Genomic DNA, 18,437 nt, shown 5'->3' with positions numbered 1-18,437 from the left:
TAACAAATTTACCGCATGCATTTTAATGTTTTTAAGACTATACACCTGTGTTTAAAATATACACTATACTTATTTAGTGTGTATACACTATCTTGTTTTTAAGATGTCAGTACATCAATATTACACACTTATGAGAAAGATTAAAGGATGCATCGCATTTATGTTGTGGCATATATAGTTCAAGGTATATTCGATAAGGTAAATTTTGGTTGTTAGGACATTTTCTTCTGTAAGTTACAAAGTGAATCACTAAATTGGTATAGATCAAATAATATTTACATTATTTTTAAAGATGATTGTCTTCTGTAATCTCAGTATAATAGTGAGGAGCAAAACTATGTTTTGAAGTTTAAAGTACTGTAATTTAAGACAGTTCTGTCTGCTTTTTTTTTTCTTCCTCTTCTGGATTCTAGTATAATTTATTTTGTATTTCTGTGATTCATTCGTTATTTTGCTTTGGAACTATAATCTTATTTTACTTTCTTTTTTACAAATCTGCTTTCCTTATCAAATTGTGACATTTTACATGAGCATATGGCATGGTAGTTTTTTATATACCTGTGTTCTAAAAATGTCCACAATTTTGATCACATATATGTGGAAAACACTGTTCACTTTTCATATTTGTAAATTACCTCTTTGATCTTCATAAGGTTGCTGATGTTTATGTGGACATAAAAACTGAAACCCACAAAAATTAAGTAACAAGCCTCAAAGAATGCACCTAATAGGTTGGGAAGTTAGAATTCAGGCACACGAATCTGGTTTCCCTTACTGTGAACCATAGCCTTAGCTATAATCTGGACATCCGTGACTGCATACACAAATCCTTTGGCCTATAAATTTTAGGTCTGCAAAACTGAAATCTCTCTAGCCTTCACAAATTAGAAATTTTATAAACACATTCTACCACTACAGAAACTGGATTTCTGAATTTCTTTTGTAGTTGGCAGATCTGGTTAACTGGAGTGAGCATAGCCCATTTGTGTTGTTTGGCTGTGTTTAGAATGTAGGACATTCTGTACCTACCACTCCCATCTAAATGTCTGACATGAAGGAACAAAGGGCCAACGCCAGTTGATACACATCTTGTAGGCATTTGTTTTTCTCACACCATGCCTGTTTCAGTCATTCAATAAGATATTTTCGTTCATGATAAATATTATCCCTTAATACCCTACGTATTTGTTTTAAGAAACAAATAGCAAGCAAGAAAGGGATATGTAATGAAAGAAAGGAAGGGAAAGACAGAAAAAAGGAAGCAAAGAAGATAAACGGAAGAAAACGGGGAGGAGGGACATAACTGCGCTTTTGGTTTACCTAAAAGGGAAAAAATTATCAAAAATATTTATTTAGGTAAAACAATTTTCTAGAATAATTGTTTTGATATCCTTTTAGTATAATTTATTTTACTCCTAGTTAATATTTTCAATAACTTGCAGTATTTTACTCTTTGCTATTATTTTGTACATTTTGCTATCATTTTGCTATTATTTCTATAAGGTGTAGCTTTTGTCACTTTGAACAGTACTGGCTATAACACACACAAGATAACCTGAGTGTAATTGTACCAGATATTAGAAATTTAAAAATAAAACTAGAGAGAATTATAAACCTTAATGAAAATGAACATATTGTATACTCTTAGGCCTTAGCATATGCATCACTTTATACTCTGCCTATTTCTTTCTTTATTTATTTTGCATAATCATGGGCCCTTCAGTGAAAGCAGATATCACTATGAAGAGAATAGAAACAATGATCTAATAATGAGAAGCTAGAGAATGGTTGGTATGAAGAAAGAAAGAAAAGTGTAATAAGCCAAAAACAAAAAAAAAAAACAAAACCAAAGTTAATTTTGGTCAAAGACTTTGGCCAGCAAGAACATAAGCCACTGGAAAAACCAGAAGTACTTACTATTTTCAGTAGTATCCTAGACTTTTAATGTGTTCTTATTGCACACAGAATTCTGGAAAAAAACTGAGAGACAACTTGAAAGATTTATGTACTATAGTCTCATAATGCAAGTAAGTAAAATAATTTGTAATCCCTTTTACATGATGTAAACAAAACTAAATAAAAATAAAATATTGCAGGCAGTGAAGGCTCATTTGGAAACCAGATCTGTGTTTCCAAGTGTTTGGCAGCACTTAAAAGAAAGAAGCCAATTTAAATCAAATAACTTAACGAGTATTATCAAAGGAAAAATAACCATCTCATATTTACGCATGGAGCATAATGAACTGAAAAACACAATAAGGCAAATACATTAGATTAGCATAATTTTATTTCACTATTTACATTTTTAAGCTAGAAATTGATTTTATTTCAATTACTGCAGTCTCCCTGGGTTTTACACATTTTATTTCAAATATATGCTTGTGTTTGAATTTGGTACTGTTTTTTATTTTTAACATGGATATTTACTGTTATTAATATATGTCAACTTTAATTTTGCCATTATTGAAAGATCATAATTGTTAGGCCAATGTAAACAACTAATAGATATAATAGATTCAGTCTTCTTACTTTAGTGTAAAATGTAGATGTCATTACACATCAAAAATACTTGACTAAAGTTTCCTACTTTCTACTGAATAATTGATCTACATAATTTTAATAAAAATAGGTGTTTATTATTAAGCATTCTTTGACCCAAATTCTACTAGAAGAAAGGTATAATTCTTGAAATCAACTTTTTCTCTGTTCTCAGAGGTAAACCATAAATTATTTCTAATCAAAAAGGAAAATATCATTTTTTTCTTTGTAACATTTGGATTTTCAGAGAAATTTAGGCATATCAATCCTGAAAGAAAAATTCTCCCACAATAGCAGGCATACAAATAAGTTATTAATATTATATATTTTGAGTGAGGCTTTTAGTAACCACAGAAACTTAAAGACCTGAAATCTACTAGGTACTTTATTTTTCTTATGGTCTCCTAGTGATCACACCAACAATAAAGGTAAACATGTTTATGATGATAAATTATAATGTTCAATACATATTTTCATATATCTTCCTAGCATGTTGACTTACAACTAATAAATACTAATTAAATGAAGCAACTGAAAATATACTATTAACGATAGTGTTCTATGCAATATCTTCCAAATGTCTCAATTTTAAATAATGAAAAAGGTCATCAGTTTCATATGTCCTAGTGACTGTTACGTTGACCAGTAGAACCTTAGTGTAACAATAAAAATAATATAAAAACTCTGTATATTAATTGTGTTTTCTTGATTTATTTTCCCATATATATTCTGACTTAATGTGCCACACGTGACAAATTTTAAAGCACTCTGACAGCTAACATGACTTGTTAGGACTTTTTTTATTTGTGAGCTTCTTAATTAGATGGCTAGAATTGTAGATAAGAGGAGATATGGTATAAATTGTTTAGGTATAATTAACTCTAATGAGTAAGGTTTGCTAGAAAAAATAATTAGTTTCTATATTCATTAGGTACCACAGGCATTTGGTATTGATGACTCTAGGCCAACCATATGAAATATCTTTACCAGTATAATGAAATAATCTCCTTTGTAATTGCAAATAATTGTTAACATTCGTTAAATTCTGAATGTGTTTTAGTCCTAGTGCTCCTTAGCTTACAGGTGTAATTCATTTAAGAATTACAAACTCCATAAGTTAGGTTCTATGATTATTTTAACTTTAGAGGCAGGGTACCAGAGGCAAGGAGAACATTACTTATTTTCCTAAAGTTCAACTAGCAAGTGGTAGAATCTTGATTTGAATTTGGACAGTTTGTTGCTATAATTTTCACCTTTCACCACAATACAGTCTGCATTATACTGAAATAAAAGGAAGATAAAAGAACAAAACTAATATGAAGTAAATCAATCAACGAAAATTTGAGGATTACATTACTTATACATTTTTTAAACATAAATAAATCTGTTGTGAACAATTTGCAAAATTTGAAATTCTGTGGAAGCAGTAGTTCTGCTTTTTTTTAAAAAAAATAAAACTCTCCATCACAAGTTTAGAAAGAAGAAAGCACAATATATTCTGTGAAGTATAACTGTAAGTATTGAAAAATTCACATGAACACAGACCAGAAGGCATGCATAGATAGGTTAACTACACAGAAACACTGACAAAATGATTTTGAAAGTTCATATATTTTATTCCTAGATTTCAATGAAAAATTAATGATGAAGAGAATTATCAACTTTTATCCTGGAGAGGGGTACTTACAACTTAGTTTAATTATAATAATTTCTGTACATCTAAGTATTGTCCATTTCAATTATAAGCCTCATAGTAAAATTTTAATATTGTTTTGCAAGAAGGCTATTGTTTCTCTATTTGTACATTTTTGGGGAATCTGCATACAATTTCCCACAATGGCGGTACTAACTTACATTCCCACTGGCAGTGTGTGAATACTCTTCTTTGCATCTTCACCTTCATCTGTTCTTTTGTCTTTTTGATGATACACAGTTTAACTGTGGTGAGATACTTCATTGTGGTTTTGATTTGCATTTCCTTAATGATTAGTGAGGTTGAGCTTCATTGTATATATATTGGTGAGCCATTTTTATGTCTTCATTTGAGAAATAAATATTCAGATATTTTGCCCATTTTTAATCAGGTTGTTCAGTTTGTTTTTGCTATTCAGTCATTAGAGTCCCTTATATATTCTGGTTGTTAACCTTTTGTCAGAAGGATAGTTTGCAAATATTTTCTGCCATTCAACAGACAGACTCTTCACTCTGTTGATTGTTTCCTTTGCCATGAAGAAATGTTGTACTTTTATATGATTATATTTGTCTATTTTTACTTTTGTTGCCTGTGTTTTTGAGGTCTTACCCAAAAATATCATTACCCATACCAATTTCCTGGAGCATTTCCCCCTTGTTTTTGTCTAGTAGTCTCATAATTTCAAAGTTTCCAACTTATATGTAAGTCTTTAATCCATTTTTGGTTGATTTCTGTGTATAGTGAGAGATAATGATCTAGTTTCATTCTTCTGCTTATGGAATATTTAGCTTTCCTAGCACCATTTATTAAAGAAACTATCTTTTTCCCAATGTATGTTTTTGGTGCCTTTGTTGAAAATGAATTGGCTGTAAATGTGTAGATTTATATCTGGGTTCTTTATTCTGTTTCATTGGTCTAAGTACCTGTTTATATGCTAGTACTATACTTACTTGATTACTATATTTTTGTGGCTTATTTTGAATTCTGGCAATGTGATGCCTCCAGTTTTTTTTTTTTTTTTTTTCTTTTTGCTCAGGATTGTTTGGTTATTTGGAGTTTTTTGTGATGTTCTATACATTTTGTATTTTTCTATTTCTGTAAGAATGTCATTGGTATCTTGACAGGGATTGCATTGAATCTGTAGATCCCCTTGGGCAGTATGCATATTTTAACAATAGTAATTCTTCCAATCAAAGAGCATGACATCTCTTACCATCTTTAGTGCGTTCTCTTCTATCTCTTTCATCATTGTTTTATAGCTTTTAATATGGAAATATCTCACTTCTTTGGTCACATTTATTCCTAAGTATTTTGTGATTCAGTGATCCCATTGTAGGCTATCTACTCAAAAGAAAGGATATCAGTATATTGAAGATATGTGTGTGTATATGTATATATATTGAAGATATGTGTGTATATATACACTTTGAAGATATGTGTATATATATACACATTGAAGATATGTGTGTAATATATATACACATTGAAGATATGTGTATAATATATATACACATTGAAGATATGTGTATATGTATAATATAAGCTCTGTTACAGATAAGTATTGAGTTGAGTTTGCTGATATATATATATATATATTTACACACACACACATATCTTCAATATATATATACTCCCAAGTTTCTGTAGCACTATTCACAATAGCCAAGATATAGAATCAACCTGTGTCCATCAATGAATGTATACATAAAGAAAATGTGGTATATATACATAATGGAATTCTATTTAGCCATAGAAAAAATGAAATCTTACCATATGCAGCAACATAGATGAAACTGGAGGACATTATATTAAGTGAAATAGTCCAAGTATGGAATGACAGATATTACATGTACTCACTCACATGTTGGGGCCAGAAAAGTGGATCTCATGGAGATAGAGAGGAGAATGGTAGTTATCAGAGTCTGGGAAATGTAGAAGGGAAGAGGAAATGAAGAGAGGTGAGGTAATGTGGACCAAAATACAGTTATATAAGAATAAATTTTAGTGTTCAATAAAACAGGCTGGCCATTCACAGTGGCTCATGCATATAATCCCAGCACTTTGGAAAGCCAAGGTGGGTGACTCACTGAGGTTAGGAGTTCGAGACCAGCCTGGCTAATATGGTGAAACCCTGTCTCTACTAAAAATACAACAATTAGCTAGGTATGGTGGCAAATGCCTGTAGTCCCAGCTACTTCGAGACTGAGGTACAAGAATTGATTGTACCCGGGAGGCAGAGGTTGCAGTGAGTCAAGATTGCACTACTGCACTACAGCCTGAAGACAGAGTAAGACTCGAAAAAAGAAAAAAAAAAAGCCTGACTATACTTAACAATAGTTTATTATATATTTCAAAATACCTAGAAGAAAGATTTGGAATGTTCCCAAAACAAATAAATGATAAATATTTGAGGTTATAGATATCTCAGTTATCTTTTTAATGAGTATATACTGTGTTCATGTATCAAAATATCATAAGTACCTCAGAAATATGTGAAATCATTATGTAGTAATAAAATTAAAACAGTAATATATCAAGCTACTATATAAAAGCACTGCTTATGGAATATTAAAGCATTGCTTTAAGTTCCATTGATAAATGAATGGCTCCAAAATTTCTCAAATCAACAACAAACTCAACTCAATACTCATCTATAACAGAGCTTATATTATATCATTACTTCTGTGATCAACAGACATCTTAAACTTCTGAGTGTTCAGCTCAGCATCTATGCTTTGTCTCAAATCTTCTTCTCCAAAAATCCATCCTGTCTCAATTAATGGCAGCCTCCTTCCCCAAGTAGCTCAAACCAAAAACTTTGTATTTGTCCTTAAATCTCTTCCTTCTCTGGCAATTCCAAATCCATTCCAGGAGCTAATGTTTGCTCAGTTCCCAAATACACCCAGCATCCATCTGCTTCTCAACAAATACTCTGACATGACCCTGAGCGAGGCCACCATAATTGCCCCCTTGAATTATTGGACTAGTGTACTAACTTAATTGTTTGTTTTTATATTTGTACATACAAACACTATTTTCCACCCAGGAGCTAAACTAAAGCTCTTAAAATCAAAGTTAGATAGTGCCACTATATCATTATCTCAACTTAGCATAAAATGATATGGTACCATTCTCAGCAAACTAACATGAGAACAGAAAACCAAACACTGTATGATCTAACTCATAAGTGGGAGCTGAACAATGAGAACACATGGACACAGGGAGGGGAACATCACACACAGGGGCCTGTCATGGGGTGAGGGTGGCTAGGGGAAGGATAGCATTAGGAGAAATACCTAATGTAGGTGACGGGTTGATGGGTGCAGCAAACCACCGTGGCACATGTACACCTATGTAATAAAACTGCACATTCTGCACATGTACCCCAGAACTTAAAGTATAAAAATGAAAAAAAAAAAACTTAAAAAATGGTGTGGTACCAACTGCTTCCCTGATCTCAGCTACTCTCTTCTGCCCCTAACTCTGCTGTAATCACAGTGAGCCTCTGCCCTCCCCACACTATTCTATAAACATCTCAGATCTCCCCATACATTTACCTCGGTGTATCTACATCTGTTGTTCATGTGGCCTGAAATTTTCTTCCTTTAAATAACACTCTCTCACTTCTTAAAAATCTATTCACACTTAATTTTGTCAAAGTGACCTGGTTTCCCCATCACCTAATATTCTGCTTAATTTTTCAGAACGTGTCTCTTCTGGTTCTTTGCAAAACTGACTCACACAAGTCAGGTCTTCTCAGATATGTTTCCTCCAACCACAGTAGCTAAAGTAGCCTCTCATGGTACCAGTTATTTACTACGTTTTTATTTCATGGTTTCAGTCACAGAAATAATGTTATTTTTTGTGTTTTCCTATCAGCTTATTTCTTGTCTGGTTTTTCCCAATAAGAAATAAACTTGATGAGAGAAAGACCTCCCCTCTCTCATCTATATATTTTATTCCTAGGAATGCTGAGGCAGATTATTATCTCCAATGTTCAGTTAGGTTCTTCCTGCTCCCAATTGCTACTGTTTCACCTCTAATTATGATAATTGCATCTGCCTGCTCTCTTGCTATTGAACTGCCACTTATCTGAACTCTATTATTTAGAGGTCCTATTTTCCCTATTGCTATCAATTAGTCTAGTTCTGTTATTGCATCTTCCTCCTTTAGCCCAGACACAAAAGGCACATTTTTGAGGTTATTTGTAATATTGGTAATCCTTTCACAAGAACATTCTTTCTTGCCTTTGCGCTTTTCTGTGGAACACAGTGATCTGTTGAATCTTCTAGTCTTACATAATGCATCCACTTCAGCATGCTTACTTTCCCAAGGCTTTTATCCCTTACTTCACCATGCGTCATGACAATTTCAACATTTCTCCAACACTGAGTGTGAACTATCATTTTTCCATACTTCTGGGAGTCATCTTAGCAATGTGTTTGTATCATCTTCCAGAGTACACAGCAGGGTGTTCCACCCTGAATTCCATGAGTCTGCTTTCAAATCAATAAATAGTTCCTTATTGACCATTATATTTGGTCCACTTGATGCAATTCTATGAATACTCTCTTGTTTCTGCCAGTACATATTGGTTAGATTCTGTAGGTAATTTGAGATGTAGTTAATTTGTTCTTTTATCAGGCTGAGGAGTTATATAAAGAGGTTTTGTTGACACTTTATAACTCCAGTAATTGACTTAGTGGATAGGAGAGAAGGTGTTAGAAGACACTAGGTCAGAGTTTTCTTTCTTTATTCTATATATGAAGACCCTATATTTTTCTCAAAAAATGCTCTGACCTAGCCATAGCAGATTTACCTTGGTAGAGACTTTAACCTTCCTGGAGATCTGCTCTTTTTATTAGTAGGTCAGGAGCATATAACCCAGATTTCTCTTCCCTCCAGCTTCAGCAGATGAGTGCCTTTTTAAATCCTGCTAAGGAGGCAGGATTCTGGATTTCACATGTAGCTATTAGTAGCTGCTAAATTATTCTCAGCCTTTTCATATTGTTTTTGCAAATACATCATTAAACTCAGCAATAACCTCTTAATCCTGGTGTCCTTATAATTAATGTTTCCCTTTATATTTCTCCAGTGCCTGATACATTGGACCTACTAGCAAATTTCCACTGGAATTCCAGCTTATCTTACCATTGCTAAAAAAAATTTATAATGGCAATACTACCTTGTGTCAGGTACTATCAACATTTTCTCTATCACTTATAATGACGTTATTATTGCCATCAAGGTAGTAAGAAGTCCAACTCCAAATTTACATCTTTCTCATCTTTTTACAGGATAAATTTGGAATGGATTTGGGCAGAGGCAGAAATTGGACAAGATGCAATTCCAAAAAATATCTATGCTGACCCTGCAGTTAGCTTGGAAGCTGAGAAATCCCTTTAAAATAGTTCCATTTTCAGTAAGGAGGATAGCATGCATACTCCCACATTAAACACTGAGTGTGGGCCTCCCGGGAAGTAGAAGTGGCATTTGGTGAAATGCCTTCCTTCTGAGATGTGACTTTCCAAGGAGAGCTGATGGCTGAGGGGGTACTGCTATTAGCATTCCAGGTCATAGGGAAATAAACTCTATCTTAAAGCTAGATGTAGTGATGCATCAAATAATCCACTTCAGAGAGAGTTAAAGAGAGTATCTAGCAGGATACATATGGTACTGGCCTAAGCAGAAGAAAGGGTAAATATTATGTGTTCAGTTTTACTATCTTAGTTTCAGAGTTAGTTGTATAGTATCTGTGTGTTTATGTACCATGGGAAGTTAGGTCTGACTTAAGATCTTAACAGAGAACCTTGGCTGAAGATACAGATTTTAGATTTATAGAATATATTAATTGATATTGTGGTTTAGGTAAATTCAGCTAGGAACAATTCACAGACAAATAGTACCGCAGTGAACACTAATATTTAAACATAAAGAAAGAAATGCTTAGGAATATAAATGTGAAGTGGCAGGATAATTATAGCCAAAAAAAAAAAAAAAACCCACCACCACCAACAATAAAAACAGGATTTTCATTCTTGGGTCTTTAAATTCCAGAACTTTAAAATTAAAATAAAAATTATAATTCCCTTTGATATTTATGAAATAATTCTTCTGTGTTGTTTTACTGAATTTTTTGAAATTAGAGTAAATGAATGTCAACATTATATACATTGAAATTTGAACTAAAAGTTTTCATGTGAATGCTTTGAAAAATCTCCTTAAATATTTATTTATTTTTTAAAATTTCTGTACTTCAAATTGATTCCTTAATCTATTGCTTTGTAATAAAATTATATCAACATATTCTTAGAAGTTATTACTAGTATTATACATATCTTTTTAAGCCTAAAAGGCTTCCCAATGATCCAATATATAGCTAATAAATGAAGGCAGCTGAATGGAATAAATGCATGTAAAAACTTTCACAGATTTTTGTTGCATTTTAGTTATTAGTATAAGGATTTCTATGAATAACATGTTTATTTCTGCTTATCTAATTGTTTATAGGGATCACAGCAATATAAATTAAGAAAATATGAACTGATAAAATCATTAAACCAATAATCCTAAAAGGCAAATAAAAGTTCAATTACTTTTATCATAAACTTATATTACACAGATTACACCTGATTACAAAAATAAATTCTGGTTAAAACATACTAACTTTTTATGTAAATTTTTTTTACAGTGGCTAAAAAGGCAAGAACACACGAATAGGCATTTCATCTACTTAATATCTTAATTTGAAATCCAGTGAACAAACTATTCAAATTATTAAACTATGAATGACTATTTATGAGGGAAATGACTATCTTAATTTCATTTATCTTTTGTGATTTGAGGTAGTATTTGTCAAATACCATGTAGTCACACCTTCCGTTTTTAATTAAATTTTGCTAGTCACAGCCATAGAAAAGTCAGCATTATGTTGTGCCCTAACCCCATCTCCACCCGTATGTAAAGCTGATTAAATCAAGGTGCACCTTACTACAGACTCTCAAATCAGTGACAAATTAGATTCATTATCTTTTGATAATTTGAACCAAAGGATCCAACACCTAGGTGCACTTGAATTGAAAGGTATTTTAAAGTTAGGTTTAAAGCAGAATTAATTGGTAATATGTGAGCAAGGTCAACGCTTTAGGGGGATTGGTGACAGTGGGAAATAAGATGACAGACTATTTGTTGAAATAAAATGCTTTTGCTTCTAATATTTTAATGTTTAGTAGTTAGTTCTTCATGTCCTGACTCCTTTTTTTCCCCACTCCTTGCTTGGATTTTATATAAACAAGTATTTATTTACAAAAGTGCCCCCCCACCCCCCGCCACCGTACTCAAAACAATTTGCATGGCCTCTGTTTTTTGGAATACTCATGCTTTATTTAGAGGCATTGCTAACTCCCTTAAGACGAGCTGAAATATGAACAAGACTTGTGCTCATCTTATAAAAAGTAGTTGAGGGAAGAGAGCAATAATTTCATACAAGACTCTACTAGAAGACCATATATAAGCAAAATGGGTAATGACACATATTAATGGAGCAGACGGAAGGAGAGGTAAAAATCAATACAATTATATAAAACCATCATGGTGAATCAGAAATTAAACTGGGATCTTGATGAATGATTTTATAAGAGAGATGAGAAAGTGCTAGAGATGAAGAATGAATGCAAGCAGAGAGTCCAGTAAGAATCAGGAATAGCAAACATTTCAAGGAATAGTGAATATTTAATCTTGCTTAGAATATAAAGCATCACTAAAAAGCTTTTAAGGAAGACTATAATACAACTGATATCAGAGTGTAGAGGAATTGAGATGCTAGTGTAAGAGAGATGAAACTTTTGCAATTTAAAAAAGGGAATCCTGGCATGTATTAGTTTCTCATTGCCGCTGTAATAAATTGTGACAAACTTAGTCATTAAAACACAGAATAGTCATCTTACAGTTTTCAAGATCATAGGGCAAAATCAAGTTTACTGAACCAAAATCAAGATATCTTTAGGCCTATATTTATTTTGGAGTTTCCAAGGGAGAATCCTGCCATTTTCCAGCTTCAAGAAGCCACCTGCATTCTTTGGTTAGTGGCCCCTTTCTCCATCTTCAATGTCTTCAATGTAGAGTCTTCTTTCCTTTCTGGCATCTGCATTAGTGCTACATAATATTTATTTGACTGTCATCATCCACCTCCCTTGTGACCCTTGTGATTACATTGGGCCCATCCATACAAATCAAGATAATCTCCCCAATTCAAGATCCTGAACTTAAACACATGTGCAAAATATCTCTTGTCACATAAGGTCACATATTCACATATTATGGGTATTAGGACAGGGATCTATTCAGCCTACAACACATGATATCATGCTCATCTCTGGAGATAGTATAAAGCATTTTAGATAGGATAATGTAGAAATTAAGAATGTGTACCATACTCTGGTATAAGAGAGACCTAAAGTGGAGTCCTAGTTCTGCCAATGTCTAGTTTGGTGACCTCAGGTATGTTACATACCTTGGAATCCTAGTTGCTTTAAATAGATCATTGGAATAACTTCTTTCTTTTTTGTATATTACAAGGTATATTAATCTGTTTTTGCATTGTTATAAATAAATACCTGAAGCTAGGTAATTTATAAAGAAAGGAGGTTTAACTGGCTCACAATTCCACAGGCTGTACAGGGAGCATAATTCTGGCACGGACTCGGCTTCTGGGGTGGACTCGGGAAACTTATAGTCACGCCGGAAAGTGAAGGGGAAGCTGCACGTCTGGCATGGCCAGAGCAAGAGGAAGAAGAGAGAAAAGAGGCATGTGCCACACACTTTTAAACCATCAGATCTCGAGTGAACTCTATCATGAGAACACCACCAAAGGGGGAAATTCCCCACCATGATCCAATCACCTCCAAACAGGCCCCACCTCCAACACTGGGGACTGCAATTCAACATGCAATTTGGGCAGGCACACAGATCCAAGCCGTATCACAAGGTATTTGTTTGTATATGATATACAGGTTACATATGCATACCACAGATATGGATCAAAAGCCTAGTATACGGCACATACCAGGCACATTCAGTATTCAGTAAATAATGATTAATATGCAGGAGAGAAGGGGTATGGTAATAAAGAAATATTCTTGCTCATAAAGCTCTTTAGGTACCCATATTGGGGGATTTAAAATGAAACAATATTAATAAAAAACCCTTAGGCCTACCGTGAAAGAAAACAGAACTTGCTCAAGTTTCTTGAGGCGTTTTATAACTTAGGAAACTCCTGAATTTTAAGGTAGCTTAAGTCTTATTTCTAAATTCATAAATCACACTACCTCTTTTCTAGACGAAATGGCACAGTGAGTGCAGGTTTAAACCACTCCTGTCAACTCCAGGTAAAGGCAGCTAACATTAAATGTTATAAAATGAAGTTAATTACAACCCAGAAATTCTACTTCCAGGTATTGATCCAAGAGAAATAAAAATTTGTGCCCACACTAAGATATGTATATCAATACTCATTGTAGCTTTATTTATAGTATTTTAAAAAGCAGAAACAACCTAAGCATCCATCAGTTAGTAAATGAATAAGCTAAATTTGTTATAACCATAAGATGGAATACTATTTACCAATAAAAGAAAACAAGGCTAATACTATTCTAGAAGAGATACAAAAGGATGGAGATTTTCCAAAACAAATATTAAGATGAAATATATGTAGAGTTATTAAAAATAGATGGTACTGGACAGGGATGCTGTATTAATACATTGCTCAATCAAACAGAACAGTCAGCATTTATTCACACATGTATGGAATCTTGAGATGTAATAGTGGAGACAAACAAAATCAGTTGGGAGAAGATGAAATAAATCATCAATAAATAGTTTGCAGAATCTGAGCTTCTCATATGAGACACACACAAAAAAATCACTACAGTACACCATATTCAAATATTATAACCTTAATGAGTTAAATGTCTTGTATTAGTCCATTCTCATGCTGCTCATAAAGACATACAGAGACTGGGTACTTTATAAAGAGAAGCAGTTTAATGAACTCACAGTTCCACATGTCTGGAGGCCTCACAATCATGGTGGAAGAGCAAAGACACGTCTTACATGGCAGCAGACAACGGAGCTTGTTCAAGGGAACTTCCACTTACAAAACCATTAGATCTTGTGAGATTTATTCACTACCAAGAAGGCAGTACCAGGAAAACCACCCCCATGAACCAATTATCTCCATCTTTTCCCACCCTTGACATATCAGGATTATTACAATTCAAGGTGAAATTTGGGTGGGGTCACAGCCAAAATATATCATTTCTCTGTAGGAAAATATACAAGTAAAGGCAATCAAATTTAGAATATAAAAATATGCTAAAATATATTTTCCAACTCAGAGTCAAAAAAGTTTTCTTACAAAACATAAAATGAAGAAATCATAAAGGAAAAGAAGTATAAATATACTCTATTAGAATAAAAACACTCAAGATACCATATATCGATTTAGATCTCATATACATGCCCCTTGTGTCAAATAACTACAGCGTAAAATTACCTCAAGTAAGTGAGGTGAAGGGCATTGTAAGATTTGATTCCTTTTTACAGAGAATTGAGACAAATATGATGAAAATGTTTATTAATTCTCTACAGTGGATTACATATGTATCTTTTATGCTCATTTGTTTTTTATATTTTTTCAAAACAATAACACACAAAATAGTAAATCTTGCACAAACAGCTATCTATGCTTTACTATTATTTTTATGCCTTAATTAAATTTTGTTTGGTTCCCTTTATAAAAAGATGAAAAAAGTTATTGTTATTACATATAACTTACATATATGCCTTAGATATAATAGCTGATAACACCTCAATTTGACTATCATATGTATGTTGAGTTTACAGTAGTATGAAAATGCCTAATTAATATATTCAAATCATAAATAATACAAATTGAATTTATTCTGATCTTAAAATATTTTCTAAATTAATATTAATTTCTTAAACATCAACAATTACAAAATAATACCTGCTCAGTATATCCAAATCTTCTCAACTTTCACTCAAGAAATAAGTCCATTTGTTAGCTATATTTAATAGTGTCTTTAAAAATTGTATTATTCTTAGCACATTTCATAATATGCCTTCCAAATGTTAGCTTATCATTTCCAAAGATACGTGATATTTTAGTAGAAAGTTTTATGCTCTAAATAATCTATCAACCTATCATAAGATTTTTTCTATTTTAAATACTGTATCAATGACTTGTTACATATGAGCCATTTTTTAAAATAATATATCAATGTTTGAAGCAAATAAATATATATCTGTGATTACATGAATATGTACATTTTATCTAAAATCATAGCATTTTAAATAGTTTGTGCTTTTAAATGTTCTATCGTTTTGAACACTGTCCTCTACAAACATTTCATGTATGTTACTAAAATATTTCCTCATAATTTAATCAACTCAGATGCACATATCTTTTATATAGCATTGAATTTCTTAGACAATTTGGAAATATGTAAGAATGATTCCAAACATATTTCTTTGATACACTATTTCCTTTTCTATGTTTGTGTTTTTTTCATTTGCATTAATATTTACATTTGAAACCTTCACTGTGATTTCATAAAAGTAGACTGTTAAAGTGTACAGATACCAGAAATTCTCAGTTACAGTTTGATTGAATTGGTATTTGTCTATACCTCCTAATTATTTCTCACTCTTTTATGTTCATTCATCTCATGGCACGGCTTTGCAGATACTCTCTAAATAATACCAACACTGTTTACCAAGGCATAAAAAACCCTTGACTGATACCCTTTTGCAGCCTCTACTGATGGGAATTTTTCACATAGGTCGTTTATTCCAGGTTTTCCTCAATAAGTCACATTTTTTCTTACCTTACATCATCCTAGATGCACAAATTCTGTAGAATTCCTCTTCCTGAACTCATGCCTTTTAAGAAGACCACACATGGCTTTTCATGCTATATCTTTATTGTACTGAACTTCCTGGCCATATCAAACAGTATTGAACCCAGTTATTTTGGCCTACAAATAATGGACAGAGAAAGTTTCACCTTCTTGTCTTTTCAGTCCATGATTACAGCCAGCCAACACTTCTGGTTCTCTTAATTGTTGGTTCTCCACAATTATTCTGGCCTCACCGTAGTGAGAAAAAAACTTTTATTGAATAATGAATGAATTATTGTGTACCTTCATATGTTGGTCAGAAAAGAAAACGTTTAGCAAGAGTATTTCTCTGAGAATAAAATACCTGTTATTAAATTATCTTTTCTTATTTTCTTTTCCAAAATGAATAGTTTATCATTCAACGATGTGAAGATGGCAAAATGACCGTGAGAAAAATGTAAAGCCATTGCCACTGTGGATACTTGTTGCTTAAAACGATAGCATGGTACTTTGTACCATATTGAACATTTCCTTACTCTTAAAAGTATGCATTACAAACAATTTTTATTCATGCCTCACTAGGTACAAAAGCTAGGTTCTCTACTAGCAAATATGTAGTTTAATATAAATATGAAGTATATATTTCACAAATAATAGGAAATCTTTTCTAAAATGGAGTTTGAAGTTTTCAAACAGGGAGTATAAAATAATTAAGTATTGCCTGTATTTGTTCAATTTTAATGCATTAGTTGTGATACTTTCTATTATGATAATGAATCTGTTTTTATAAAGTGCTAGTGTATCATGATATGGCAGTGAGAATCAGGGCATACTAATATACTTATGTAACCACTTTTCTCTGTTTATCAGAATTATTAGGTCCACTAACACCTTAAGTTGTTTTTTATTATTATCCTGTTTTATTTATCATATCAACCTTTGCATTTAATATTTTCACTTACTTTCATAAAAATAAAAATTACTGTCAAAAGCCTGTCATAACAAGAGGTGTAATTTTACTGCTCAGATTTTGTGATTTTTTTGCATTGAAGAAAATAATTACAGACTGTCACTTTATCTTCTTATTTTCTGGGGAATATTGCCAATATTATTTCAGATTTGTGAAGGTATTATAGATAGACTAGTTACAATTATAATTATTTGCTTAATTAATAAAACATCGTTGAGGATATAACCATTGGCAGCCACTAGGTTTAGTTAAGAAGGCCCCACCTTCCTCTGTTGTTTGCCTCTGAGCCTGTCCATATTCAAACAAGCTTTTATGGTGAGGGGACTGAAGCAGTCTTAGTTCAACAGTTTTATTTCCATTATGGCTGCCTCTTCAGTGTAACCTCTTATCACTGAAGACTATGGAAGCAGTTGGCTAATTCAGAAAGGACACAAAATGTCCAGGCTGTCAGTCAATTTAGACAGTGTAATTGAGGCAGTGGCAGTTCTTTTGAGAAGAGCTGCATTCCCTGTCATGTGTGCTGACAACATGTCTAGATGTCTTCTGAGTTTGTTTCTTCCTTTAAAAACTTTGTTTAGAGTAAGAGATCAGGCAACATTCATGAATATCCTGAGTTTTATCAAGCTTTCCTCATAGAGATGGATTTCAGAAGCTTGAGCTCAATTATCAAGCTATTGAAAGCAATCATTTCAAATAATTCACAGGACTTTTCTTCTACAAAATCACTGTCCTTACCACTAATTGTCTATCCATTAAATAAATGGTGTGTATTTTAAAGTTTGCCATTGCAGAATCTTACTTTTAAACCTAAATTCTGTACTGTTTGGTATATGTTAAGCAAAAGTTAGTTACATAGCCACACTTACCTGCAAGAAAGAATACTAAATGTAGTGTTTATTTTAGAAAATAACATATATGTAATACTTGTATGTATACATATGTACATTCATATATTTATATAAATGGAAACATATATACATTTATATACATATAATTAGTAACACATGATATGCATTATAGAGCAAGTTATATTTTTTTCACAATAATAATTGATGGTCAATAATGAAAATGCAGGTTTATGTTATTACCTTAAGTAACTATGAGGTTTGCACAGTTTATTACATTTATTATGGCTTCAGGTCACTTTGGAAATTCTAAACATCAAAAGGTTAAATATATGTGAAAGAGTAAAGAAAAGGAAAGGCAGAAAGATAGACAGATAAATAGTTTTAGTGAAACACACAAAACATTCATATTATATATTTTTAAAAATTATCTTTTAAGTTCAGAGGTTCACGTGCTGGTTTGTTATAAAGTT

General features: G+C 32.4%; 1 long non-coding RNA gene across 1 annotated transcript in view; it reads right to left on the bottom strand.

Annotated features, from left to right (window-relative positions):
• The window catches only part of LOC105484644 (uncharacterized), a 199,112-nt gene that overhangs the window by 152,568 nt on the left and 28,107 nt on the right, over positions 1–18,437 (bottom strand). The gene's annotated exons all lie outside the window — the stretch shown is intronic.

The sequence above is a fragment of the Macaca nemestrina genome, chromosome 1, assembly GCF_043159975.1.
Source record: "Macaca nemestrina isolate mMacNem1 chromosome 1, mMacNem.hap1, whole genome shotgun sequence".
Taxonomy (NCBI): domain Eukaryota; kingdom Metazoa; phylum Chordata; class Mammalia; order Primates; family Cercopithecidae; genus Macaca; species Macaca nemestrina.
The sequence above is the reverse complement of the archived record's forward strand: the minus strand, read 5'-3'. Positions and strand labels throughout refer to the sequence as shown.